Source organism: Lagenorhynchus albirostris, chromosome 1, assembly GCF_949774975.1.
Source record: "Lagenorhynchus albirostris chromosome 1, mLagAlb1.1, whole genome shotgun sequence".
NCBI lineage: Eukaryota > Metazoa > Chordata > Mammalia > Artiodactyla > Delphinidae > Lagenorhynchus > Lagenorhynchus albirostris.
In genome coordinates, this window is record NC_083095.1 from 180,859,477 (window position 1) to 180,873,213 (window position 13,737).

A 13,737-nucleotide genomic window follows, 5' to 3' on the forward strand; every position below is an offset into this window, starting at 1 on the left:
TTTATGTTTTGGTTTTTTGGTGACGAGGCATGGTGGGATCTTAACTCCCCGACCAGGGATCAAACCCTCACCCCGTGCATTGGAAGGTGAAGTGTTAACCACTGGACCGCCAGGGAACTCCCTGTGCCTCTCTTTTGATTCATCCTCCACAGATCCAGAATGAACTCAGAGACTCCCAGTTCAGTGTCAGAACTAACCAGATCAACCAATCACATGCACTCATTTTTAGATGAAGGATTGAATTGAGTCTTAGGGAGATAAAGCAATTAATCTACAACCACCCAAGCAGTTTGTGGCAAAACCAGAACTAGAAATCAAGATCTTTCTACGTCATTCCAGACTGCCCCTTTTCCTGTTACCAACCAGTGGGGTAACAGGAGTTACCCCACTGAGTAACTGAGTAGCAGCTTAACTGGATGTATTCTTCCTCTACAAGGTTAGAAATGGTCTAGTCACAAATGAACTGCGACTGTTATATCGTTGATAACGACTTAGGCAATATTAAAATACGATAATTTGTGCCCAAAGACACAACTGCTATTTCTAGGCAGATGACACATACATCTCTGCCAGAACTCTCCCTCTTGACTCAGGCTCACATAATATTTTGTACACGAGAAAATTATTCCTTAATACTCCATCAGCACAGATTTAATGAGTACCTCCAAGAGGTTCAGTACTCTTCTAGGTGCTCTAGAGATGAGAGGAAAAGACAAAATTGTCAATACAGATTTAGAAGGAGTTAACTGTGGAGGAAAGTTAGAAGGAAAATGTCCAAAGACTTTGGTTCCCAAAGACACGCTGCATCTGGAAATGTCAATGGCTGCTCGTGGGCAAGTCGGGATCAGAGATTTTATATAAAGTCCCACTGAGGACAGTGTTGTATCGCACTGACCAGGTCAAGGGAAAACTCTTGATGTTTCAAGATGAAATATACTTTACTTTGCTTAAATCAAGACTCTGTGTGTGGGTTTAATTTGTTCTAAAGGGCTATAAGAGCAAAGTCAGTTGCAGCCAGAGAGCTAATAAAACCCCTTGAGACACCACTCTCTTTCTCAGCAGAATAATAGCTAAAAGTTAAAGATGATTGTGACTTTTAGTCTTCAAGCCTTTCTGCTGACACAGGTCTCTTTCCTTATATACGGAACGAGGGGTACCCTTGAAAAAATGTTGCCTCTAGAATTAGGTCCTTCTTGGTTCCATAAGGATGATTTGCAACCCAAGGTTTGAAAAGAATTTTGATTTAGTTGTGAGAAGAAAAGCATGTTTTGAAATGGTTTCAAACTTTGTCAAACTTCTTTTCTTTAACCAGTTATGTACCGTCTTTCAACCCTAGTTTTTAGAATGTTATAAATGTATATAACTCTGAAGTTTATAAAACACTTTCATTTCCCTCCTTAGAGATGAGGGGAGAGCAAGGATTTTTTTTTCCCCCTAGTGATCAGAACTATTTATTGAGTATTTACTATGTGTCAGGCACGGGTTTTTGTTTTTAACATGTTTATTGGAGTATAATTGCTTTACAATGGTGTGTTAGTTTCTGCTTTATAACAAAGTGAATCAGTTATACATATACATATATTCCCGTATCTCTTCCCTCTTGCGTCTCCCTCCCTCCCACCCTCCCTATCCCACCCCTCTATGTGGTCACAAACCACCGAGCTGATCTCCCTGTGCTATGCGGCTGCTTCCCACTAGCTATCTGTTTTACATTTGGTAGTGTATATATGTCCATGCCACTCTCTCACTTTGTCACAGCTTACCCTTCCCTCTCCCCATATCCTCAAGTCCATTCTCTAGTAGGTCTGCATCTTTATTCCTGTCTTACCCCTAGGTTCTTCATGACCTTTTTTTTTTTTGATTCCATATATATGTGTTAGCATACAGTATTTGTTTTTCTCTTTCTGACTTACTTCACTCTGTATGACAGACTCTAGGTCCATCCATCTCACTAAAAATAACTCAATTTTGTTTCTTTTTATGGCTGAGTAATATTCCATTGTATATATGTACCACTTTCTTTATCCATTCATCCGTTGATGGACACTTAGTTTGCTTCCATGTCCTGGCTATTGTAAAGAGAGCTGCAATGAACATTGTGGTACATGACTCTTTTTGAATTATGGTTTTCTCAGGGTATATGCCCAGTAGTGGGATTGCTGGGTCATATGGTAATTCTATTTTTAGCTTTTTAAGGAACCTCTATACTGTTCTCCATAGTGGAGAACAGTTCTCCATAGTGGCTGTATCAATTTGCATTCCCACCGACAGTACAAGAGGGTTCCCTTTTCTCCACACTCTCTCCAGCACTTATTGTTTCTAGATTTTTTGATGATGGCCATTCTGACCGGTGTGAGATGATATCTCATTGTAGTTTTGATTTGCATTTCTCTAATGATTAATGATGTTGAGCATTCTTTCATGTGTTTGTTGGCAATCTGTATATCTTCTTTGGAGAAATGTCTATTTAATTCTTCTGCCCATTTTTGGATTGGGTTATTTGTTTTTTTGTTACTCAGTTACATGAGCTGCTTGTAAATATTGGAGATTAATCCTTTGTCAGTTGCTTCATTTGCAAATATTTTCTCCCACTCTGAGGATTGTCTTTTCGTCTTGCTAATGGTTTCCTTTGCTGTGCAAAAGCTTTGAAGTTTCATTAGGTCCCATTTGTTTATTTTTGTTTTTATTTCCATTTCTCTAGGAGATGGGTCAAAAAGGATCTTGCTGGGATTTATGTCATAGAGTGTTCTGCCTACGTTTTCCTCTAAGAGTTTGATAGTGTCTGGCCTTACATTTAGATCTTTAATCCATTTTGAGTTTATTTTTGTGTATGGTGTTAGGGAGTGTTCTAATTTCATTCTTTTACATGTAGCTGTCCAGTTTTCCCCGCTCCACTTATTGAAGAGGCTGTCTTTTCTACGTTGTATATTCTTTCCTCCTTTATCAAAACTAAGGTGACCATATGTGCATGGGTTTATCTCTGGGCTTCCTATCCTGTTCCATTGATCTATCTTTCTGTTTTTATGCCAGTACAATACTGTGTTGCTTACTGTAGCTTTGTAGTATAGTCTGAAGTCAGGGAGCCTGATTCCTCCAGCTCCGTTTTTCTTTCTCAAGATTGCTTTGGCTATTCGGGGGCTTTTGTGTATCCATACGAATTGTGAAATTTTTGTTCTAGTTCTGTGAAAAATGCCTGTGGTAGTTTGATAGGGATTGCATTGAATCTGTAGATTGCTTTGGGTAGTAAAGTCATTTTCTCAATGTTGATTCTTCCAATGCAAGAATATGGTATATCTCTCCAGCTGTTTGTTTCATCTTTAATTTCTTTCATCAGTGTCTTATAGTTTTCTGCATACAGGTCTTTTGTCTCCTTAGGTAGGTTTATTCCTAGATATTTTATTCTTCTTGTTGCAAAGGTGAATGGGAGTTTTTTCTTAGTTTCCTCTTTCAAATTTTCATGAATAGTGTATAGGAATGCAAGAGATTTCTGGGCATTAATGTTGTATCCTGCTACTTTACCAGATTCATTGATTAGCTCTAGTAGATTTCTGGTAGCATCTTTAGGATTCTCTATGTATAGTATCATGTCATCTGCAGTGACAGTTTTTCTTCTTCTTTTCTCATTTGCATTCCTTTTATTTCTTTTCTTCTCTGATTAATGTAGCTAAAACTTCCAAAACTATTTTGAATAATAGTGGTAGAGTGGGCAACCTTGTCTTGTTCCTGATCTTAGAGGAAATGGTTTCAGTTTTTCACCATTGAGAATGATATTGGCTGTGGGTTTGTCATATATGGTCTCTATTAAGTTGAGGTAAGTTCCCTCTATGCCTGCTTTCTGGAGGGTTTCTATCATAAGTGAGTGTTGAATTTTGTTGAAAGCTTTTTCTGCATCTGTTGAGATGATCATATGGTTTTTCTCCTTCAATTAGTTAATATGGTGTATCACGTTGATTGATTTGCATATATTGAAGAATCCTTCCATTTCTGAGATAAACCCCACTTGATCACGGTGTATGATCCTCTTAATGTGCTGTTGGATTCTGTTTGCTAGTATTTTGTTGAGGATTTTTCCATCTATGTTCATCGGTGTTACTGGCCTGTAGTTTTCTTTTTTTGTGACATCTTTGTTTTTTGATATCAGGATGATGGTGGCCTCGTAGAATGAGCTTGGGAGTGTTCCTCCCTCTGCAATCTTTTGGAATAGTTTGAGAAGGACAGGTGTTAACTCTTCTCTAAATGTTTGATAGAATTTGCCTGTGAAGCCATCTGGTCCTGGGCTTTTTGTTTGTTGGAAGATTTTTAATCACAGTTTCAATTTCAGTGCTTGTGATTGGTCTGTTTATATATTCTGCTTCTTCCTGGTTTAGTCTCAGAAGGCTGTGCTTTTCTAAGAATTTGTCCATTTCTTCCAGGTTGTTCATTTTATTGGCATAGAGTTGCTTGTAGTAATCTCTCATGATCCTTTGTATTTCTGCAGTGTCAGTTGTTACTTCTCCTTTTTCATTTCTAATTCTATTGATCTGAATCTTTTCCGAATTTTTCTTGATGAGTCTGGCTAATGGTTTATCAATTTTGTTTATCTTCTCAAAGAACAAGCTTTTGTTTTCTTGATCTTTGCTATTGTGTCCTTCATTTCTTTTTGATCTGATTTTTATTATTTATTTCCTTCTGCTAACTTTGGGGGGGTTGTTCTTCTTTCTGTAATTGCTTTAGGTTTAAGGTTAGGTTGTTTATTTGAGATGTTTCATGTTTCTTGAGGTAGGATTGTATTGCTATAAACTTCCCTCTTAGAACTGCTTTTGCTGCATCCCATAGGTTTTGGGTCATCGTGATTTCATTGTCATTTTTTTCTAGGTGTTTTTTCATTTCTTCAGTGATCTCTTGGTTATTTAGTAGTGTGTTGTTTAGCCTCCATGTGTTTGTATTTTTTTTTAAATTTCTTTCTTTCTTTCTTTGACTGCATTGGGTCTTCGTTGCTGTGTGCAGGCTTTCTCTAGTTGCAGCAAACGGAGGCTACTCTTCGTTGGGGGCTTCTCACTGTGGTGGCTTCTTTTGTTACAGAGCATGGGTTCTAGGCACACAGGCTTCAGTAGTTGTGGCACACAGGCTCAGTAGCTGTGGTGCACGGGCTTAGCTGCTCCATGGCATGTGGGTTCTTCCAAGACCAGGGCTCGAACCCGTGTCCCCTGCATTGGCAGGCGGATTCTTAACCACTGCACCACCGGTAAAGCCCCATGTGTTTGTATTTTTTACAGTTATTTTTCCTGTAAGTGATATCTAGTGTCATAGTGTTGTGGTTGGAAAAGATACTTGATACAATTTCAATTTTCTTAAATTTACTAAGGCTTGATTTGTGACCCAAGATATGATCTATCCTGGAGAATGTACCATGAGCACTTGAGAAAAATGTGTATTCTGTTGTTTTTGGATGGAATGTCCTATAAATATCAATTAAGTCCATCTTTTTTAATGTATCATTTAAAGCTTGTGTTTCCTTATTTATTTTCATTTTGGATGATCTGTCTATTGGTGAAAGTGAGCTGTTAAAGTCCCCTACTATCATTGTGTTATTGTCGATTTCCCCTTTTATGGCTGTTAGCATTTGCCTTATGTATTGAGGTGCTCCTATGTTGGGCGCATTAATATTTACGATTGTTATATCTTCCTCTTGGATTGATCCCTTCATCATTATACAGTGTCCTTCTTTGTCTCTTGTAATAGTCTTTATTTTAAAGTCTATTTTTTCTGATACGAGAATTGCTACTCCAGCTTTCTTTTGATTTCCATTTGCATGGATTATCTTTTTCCATCCCGGGCAAGCATTATTACCTTCATGTTACAGATGAAGAAACTAAGCTTCAGAGACGTTAGGACACTTGCCCAAGGTTATACAGCTAGTAAGTGTCAGAGTTAGATGAGGAGAGAGGTCTTTTCTGATTTCATCCAGTGTTCCTTCTGTCACACTCCAGTAGCTTAGTGTAGAAGGAAGGAAGGGAGGGAGGGAGGGAGGGAGGAAGGGAGGAAGGAAGTTAGTTAGTTGAAGAAAGGCAAGGGTTAGGACTGGTGGAAACCTACTAAGGTAATCCAGCTTCCTGAAAAGCAAAACAGTTGGAAATGAAAATCCTCTCCATTTTTATATGTTTTAAAGCCCTCCCCAGTGTCATATAGAATGAAAAATTAATGAACACCTGTAAAAGATTTCATTGCCCAGCTCCCTGTGACCATGATTTAAAGGTAATGTTATTTTCTATATTAATAGCTGTTCCCAATGATGTTTCCTTTTACATAATGCAGATGCCAGGTAATTTGGAAGAGACCAAATAGACCAAGGAGCTGCTCAAATTGCTTACTCCGCAGCCCTCTAATTTGAAAAGAGAGCTTCAGGAGCAGTTACTACCACTGGGACCACGTCTGAGGTCATTAGATGCACACAAGCTACTCCTTAAGAATAACATCCCCTATTTCTTATCCTTCGGAAAAACTTGTGGACTCCTAGTAATTGTAGACTAGAATTCCATTATCACAATACTCCCACTGAGTTTCTCTGCCACTGCTCATTTCTCAAACATTTTCCTTAAACATGAGTGCTTACCCCAGCACAGATAAGGGAGTAGGATGACACATTGTGCTCATAAAACGGCAGTGATCATCATCATGGTGATTTCAGATGAAGAATGGAAACGTCCTGAGTCAGAGATCCAAGCTGAGTAGTCAGAGACATCCTCAAGATTTTGCAAACTCTTAAGCCGTGTCTTTATTCTGGAAGAGCTGAGGCTGCAGCACCTTCCTTTAACCTGCAGCCTGACCTCCCTCAAGGAAAGAGAAACTTCTGAATGTTTCCAGGTTCTTTGCTCCCCCTCTTCTGATCAGAAACGTATTTCTCTGCACAGAAAACAAAGGAAATGTGTGGATGTCTTTTCTGACACTGGCTTGAAGTTACTCTGATAAATTAACCTAAATTAGAGGAGAATTTCTCAAGTCTGGTGAATATTTCACATTGAATTCATGTTGGAGGTTTGTATATGCCTTTGGCCTTTGAAGCACAACGCTATGGAGAATTAAGGGACTAGCTGTAGAAATAACAGACTCCAAATATTTCCAGTAATAGATGTACCTCCATCTATGTAGAATGTGTATGTTACTCTACAAGCATGTACTAATACACAAAATGCTTTTAAACACACACACAGAAAATGCAGGCTGAAAGATGGCATAACTATAAATAGGAGTTGTATTTTTTTTCTTTACTTTTAAGAATCACCTTAAGTTCTTCCTTAACCAGAGTTTTAAAATCCTCTTATGAGGTCACGGGACTAACCATCATGTTCCACCCGCCATTTGCTCTCCAATTATCCTGTGAGGATTTGGTAAGGAGAGCGATCTTCATGTACTTTACTTGATTTATTTCTACTTGCTTGTTACCTGGGTAGCAAAATGAGCACGGCACATGGATGGTGGCAGAGTTCCCAAATACCAGGAACATTAGGCAAAGAACAGTGGGGCAGAGACCCAGCTGCATCTTTCCCTCAAAGTCATGTCTCCAATGAATGACTATATGTCTTTTTTTAAAATATTTATTTATTTATTTATGGCTGCGTTGGGTCTTCGTTGCTGCACGTGGGCTTTCTCTAGTTGCGGCGAGCAGGGGCTACTCTTCATTGCGGTGTGTGGGCTTTTCATTGCGGTGGCCTCTCTTACTGCGGAGCACGGGCTCCAGGAACACAGGCTTCAGTAGTTGTGGCACGCGGGTTCAGTAGTTGTGGCTTGCAGCCTCCAGAGCACAGGCTCAGTAGTTGTGGCACATGGGCTTGGTTGCTCTGCGGCATGTGGGATCCTCCCAAACCAGGGATCGAATCCGCATCCCCTGCATTGGCAGGCGGACTCTCAACCACTGCGCCACCAAGGAAGTTCCTGGTTTTTTTTTAAAAACAATTTTTTTTTAGGTGGATCCTTTTTTAAAGTCTTTATCGAATTTGCTACAATATTGCTTCTGTTTTATGTTTTGGTTTTTTGGCCTTGAGGCATGTGGGATCTTAGCTCCCCGACCAGGGATCGAACCCACACCCCCTGCATTGGAAGGTGTAGTCTTCACCACTGGACCACTGGGGAAGTCCCTATATGTCTTTTTTTTTTTTAAATTTATTTTTGGATGCATTGGTTCTTCGTTTTTGTACATGGGCTTTCTCTAGTTGTGGTGAGCGGGGGCTACTCTTCATTGCGGTGTGCAGGCTTCTCATTGCAGTGGCTTCTCTCGTTGCAGAACACAGGCTCTAGGCATATGGGCTTTAGTAGTTGTGGCACGCGGGCTCAGTAGTTGTGGCTCACAGGCTCTAGAGTGCAGGCTCAGTAGTTGTGGCGCATAGGCTTAGTTGCTCCACAGCATGTGGGATCTTCCCGGACCAGGGCTCGAACCCGTGTCCCCTGCATTGGCAGGAGGATTCTTAACTGCTGCGCCACCAGGTGAGGCCCTCCCTATATGTCTTGATTTAAATGCTCTTATATAAAATCACTTTGAACCACAGAAAATAGAAGAGAAAAAATCTTACTCTTTCCAACATTCATTAGATATATGGACTTGAGATTTCAGTGGAATCTTAGAAGTGATTTTGATGTTCTCACTGAGTTCCAGAGAAGTTGACTGATGTGCCCCAGTTTACGTGGCCAGTCCCAGTGGGTGGCAGGTCTAATGCTCAAATCCTTCTCTGCTCGTTCTCACTTTAGTAGAATTCATATTTTAAGGTGGAAGAGTGTTAATTCCCGGGGCATGTAAAATCCCACATTTTATGCTCCCTTAAAACCTTTTTCTCTTCATGCCTTTCCTAAGGGAAAATATATTGTAATAAAGTCTCCTATGTGCCCTTCTTTTTTTTCTGATTTAAGATAAGTTTTTCCATTTTATTGTAAAATAAAACATAGATACAGAAAACCACACAAAACCCATATTTTTTGTTTGTTTGTTTTCCTTGGGAGGATTTGAGAGCACGGTTGCCTGAGCCTCAGCAGGTTAGCTGTGCTGCCTTTCCCAGCTGTGCCCCTCTCCCCACACAGCTGTCCTCTCCCATCCGGTGCTCTAGTGGGGAAGCCAACTTACAGCATCACAGTAAACCCCGCTCCCTCCAGGGACCGCCCATCCTTGTGTCTCTGGATGGGCTGCTGCAAAGCCCTCAACCTGGGATGTTCCTTTGCTGGTATCAACTGATTTTCTATTTTAAAATAGGACTTCCCTGGCTGCCCAGCGGTTAAGACTCCGCTCGTCCACTGCAGGGGGCATGGGTTCGATCCCTGGTTGGGGAAGTTCCGCGTGGTGTGGCCAAAAAGAAAAAAATAAATTATTTGTTTCTTAGTCTTCATCTCTTTGCCCTGCTTTCTGGAGGATTTCTTTAACTTTATCTTCCAGCTTGATTATTATCAATGTTTAAGTTTTTAATGATTAACCTTTTAAAATGTTGGCTATTTTATTTTCCAAGAATTCTTTTTTTATTCACTGATTGTTTCTCTTTTATGGCCTCCTGGCTTTATTTTATGGAGACAATATTTTCTCTGTTTGATGGTAGGGTTGAACATATTTCAAGTTTTCCTCTATTCTTTGCAGTTTCTCATTTTCTGACGTGATTTTTCTTCCTGGCATTCGTCTTTGTCTCTTTCAGGAGGAGGAGGCTTTGTTCAGGGTCTGATGACCTCGGCCGTCTGTCCTGTTTGAGGAGTGGGGGGTCTGAAAGCTAGATGGAGGGTTCATGTGGGGAGGGCTGGCTGTGCTGACAGGTGAGCATCTCAGGTGATCAGGGGACCATGCAAACAGATGACAGATGGTGTTATCTGGAGACTACCTCTCTGAGGTCTTAAGTGTCTGCAGAGCTGAATCATTCGATTTCAGTGGCTGGCAGCATTCTGGAAGCAAGACCAGGGAAGGTGTCCAAAGATCCCACCATTCAACCTGTAGAGTTTCACCTCATCTTGTTTTGAGTGCTTCTCTCCCTGGCGGTCTTCACTCCACCTGGTGCTTTGAGTCCTGGGTTCATCCAGAAAGAGTGTGTCACATTTCCTGTGGGCAGAGTGTGTTGGGTGGGTAGAGAAGGAAGGGGACAGCCATCTTGTAAGGCATTAGAGAAGCCCACTACTCTTTCAACCATCCCCCTACTTTGGCCTTCTTCCCCTTCTAAACCCCCCCGCTTCCTGGTACCTGGTGTCTCTAAGAGCTCTGCTTTCATCACTTCTGGAGGGAGAATCGGCTGGCTACTTATTGGCCATAATTCTGCTCTGCACAATCTGTTATCATTCCTCTTTCATTTTCCTTTCCCTAATATTTGTTAAAACTTCTCATCTTTGCTGTTTACTCCATGTTTTCATGTCCATATGGTTAATGCCTTTTTAGGTTTTACAAAAGAGAGGAGATAAATGGATGTGGTTAATTTGCTATTTTAAAATCTGATATTGGGACTTCCCTGACAGTCCAGCGGTTGACTCCGCGCTTCTAGGGCAGGGGGCACGGGTTCGATCCCTAGTTGGGGAACTAAGATCCTGCGTGCCACATAGTGTGGCCAAAAATAAAATAAAACAAGATAGAATATCTGATATCACTAGGCTTCATTTGCCTTCTCAATATTAGCCATTATCTCCATAAAGGAACTTCAGTTATATGATCAATTGCTCAAGGTTACTTAAAAATTTTAAATAAAACTATACTTAGACGGAAGTATAAAATGTCATTTATGTGCCAGGCGATCCTTTAAGACAACAGAAAATTTATCGCCTGCTCACATGGCGGTGATTTTAAACTGGCGAAAACATTTATCGGTAGCGTCTATATGAGATTTGTTTGGGTACTTTTTGAAATTATAAGGAAATTTAGTTTAATTCAGATATTCATTTCAAATTATAGCATTTTAGATTGAGTCTTCATTTTAGAGAAATTTTCCTGAAATAATTCCTTTGAAATTTTAACAACTTCATCTTAAAATTATAACCATAGCTTTCCTCTTTAGAAAGCGTTTGCTAGATTTAGGCAGCCAAAACTTTATCTCACGCTCCTTGTTCAAGAGGAAGAGGTTTAATGCCAAACACATTTGACAGATCAAGAATGGGAGGCACATAGCAGTCACTAAACACCTGTAATTCTGAAATCGCCCCGTGAAAATGTTGCTATAGGTCATAAACAAGAGAGCGTTCCTTGATTGGTCCTGGGAGCAGCCCCCAGTACGTGGTTCTCGGTTGCTCTTGGCTCTACCTGCCAGGAGGTCCTTCCTTTTGGATCGTCTTTCGTGGCCACATCTGAAGAAGGTTGTATGGAATATATCCTTCCTGGTAGCTGAGCAGCTTTCTCTGCCACATCCCTGCCTAATTGTTGGCTGCCCCTAGGTCTTTTTACAGCCTAACAGTCATAGGTTCTTTTAACTAAAGCTGGCAGTAATTCTGCCAATATAATTACCTCAAAAGCTTTGCAGGTTTTCCATGTATTTGATTCCGGTCAATTCCTTGTGTTTAAGGCACACCCACCATTCTTTTCCTGAGGCAGTGTCTTACCAACTTCATCTTTGATTTGATAAGAAACAGTTTCATTTCCAACCCTACAAGTCCCCAAAACTTCTGGGCTCTCTATTCTGTTGGCAAACTGGCCTTTTCTGAATTCATCTCTTTCTTACAGTACTTTACCAAAGGAACCAACTCATTCTGTCAACATTTTGCCTCAAAACTTTCTCACCCAACACATTATTATGAATATTTTCTGTGCTCTGAATTATCACAGAGGACAGTCTTATCAGTTGGTTTGTCAATTCCATAACATAGGTCACAATTTTTCCGTTCTCCTATAATGATTTCCTTATTTCCTGGTCAGCTGATCTCATAGCCAATGCTGCAGTGATTTCTGTTGCTAGCACTCTACTTCTAGGTATCAATTTCTGTGTTAGTCAGCGTTTGCCATGTAACAACCAAAATCAAAATCTTAAGGGGCAAAACAGCAAGTATGTATTTGTCTCGCTCGTGGTTCTTCAGGTTTGCTTGGCATGGCTCCAGGCTTTAGGTTGGGTTCAGGTTGGCTCCCCAGGTCTCCTCATTCCCTTTGGACTAGTGACTACCTGAAACATGTTCTCATGGTGGATCACAAGAGGGGTGATCAGAGATGCATGATGCCTCGTAGAGTCTTGGGTCAGAAGAAAGTCACTGTCACTTCTGCCCCAGCTCTGTTGTCCAAAGCATGTCACATGGCTAAGCCCCAAATCAATGCCTACTTCACTTCTCTGCAAGTCATGTGGCAAAAAGAGGAAAAGAGTTGAGACAAACCATCAATTTATCTTATATTTCATAATGTACCTTTGTTTTAATATAATTGCTTAAATATTTACCCTGAAGACTTTAAGTAAAAGTGATATTCCAGGATTATTCCATGGCTTTGAATACTTCTGACATTCTACCGAATGCCACACCCCCACCTCCCAGTACATTTCGTCCAGTTTAGAAGGCGGAGCTTCAAAAAAATTGTGCCTCAAGCGTTGGGATGGACAATGATCTTTCGGGTCCCTTCTGATAAGTATATTCTGATTCTGTGACAAGGGATAAGGGAGACACTGAACACTTCACCTGGTTCACAATTTTGCCTTAGGCTGGTTTGAATCAAATTACGTCACTTCTGAAATCTGGCCTCACATGCTCCCTTTTTTCCAGCAACAAAATTATGAGGAGTGAGAATGAATGCGAGAGAAAGTCTTCCTTTGAAAACACGTACAGATTGTCCAGCCTGTGAGCATTGCGAAAGGAGCAATGCAAGAATACAATGTCCTTTTACTCATTAATTCATTTATCAAATACCTTTTACACATCTGTCATGTGTCAGGTGATGATGTTAGTGGCTAAGGATGTGATTTTGCAGTGGTTAACAAAGTGGTCTAGGGATGCTGCGTGTCCCTGAGAAATTTCAGGTGGTCCTCAAAGGCCAAACTATTTCTATAACAATCCTAAAAAGTTATTTGCATTTTCACTCTTGTTCTTAATATCTTAATAGAAGATAGAGAAGCTATCATTTATTATACCAGATACTTAAAAGATTTCCAGAAATATAAAACAATGCCACTCTTCTCACTATTTTTTGTTTTATTTGGGAAAAATATAGCCATTTTTCATAAGGAGTATTATATGTATGTTACTATGTAAAGATTTCATTATTGTTATTTTAAATGAATTGGTAAATTAACACTGTTAAATATACGCAATTTAGTTTTCCATTATGGTAAATATTGGTAGATATAAGCCATATAAACAAAAGCTCTCATGGATATCCTCAGAAAGTTTTAACAGTGTAAAGGATCCTGCGACCAAAAAGTTTATGAACTCTCTCAGTAGAGAGAGTACACGAAAGCAGGGTGGATCCTTCCCGTTTGGAGCTTGTATGGAATTATCTGTAGGCAGCCTGGAAACACTCCCTTCTATGTACCGCCCACTATCACGGGAGCTGGAAGCCTGAGAACTCATTTCCCAGAATCCCTTGCCAGGAGGGCTTCAGATTAGATTCTGCCAATGAGACACATTCTCACAAGATGTGGAAAATAGACCCAAGCCACAGCACTACTCCATGGGTGGGTGTCTGGGCTCTAGTAGATGTGAGATTTTCAGCAGCTCTTGGTATTGCTATAATTACTGGTTTTGGTGATTCAGGCAGCTATGATTATCACCAATCATTTCCTGTACTTCCAGAAAGTTCCTGACTCTCTTAAAGCTAGTGACAAACTTTACTTGTCCTCCTCC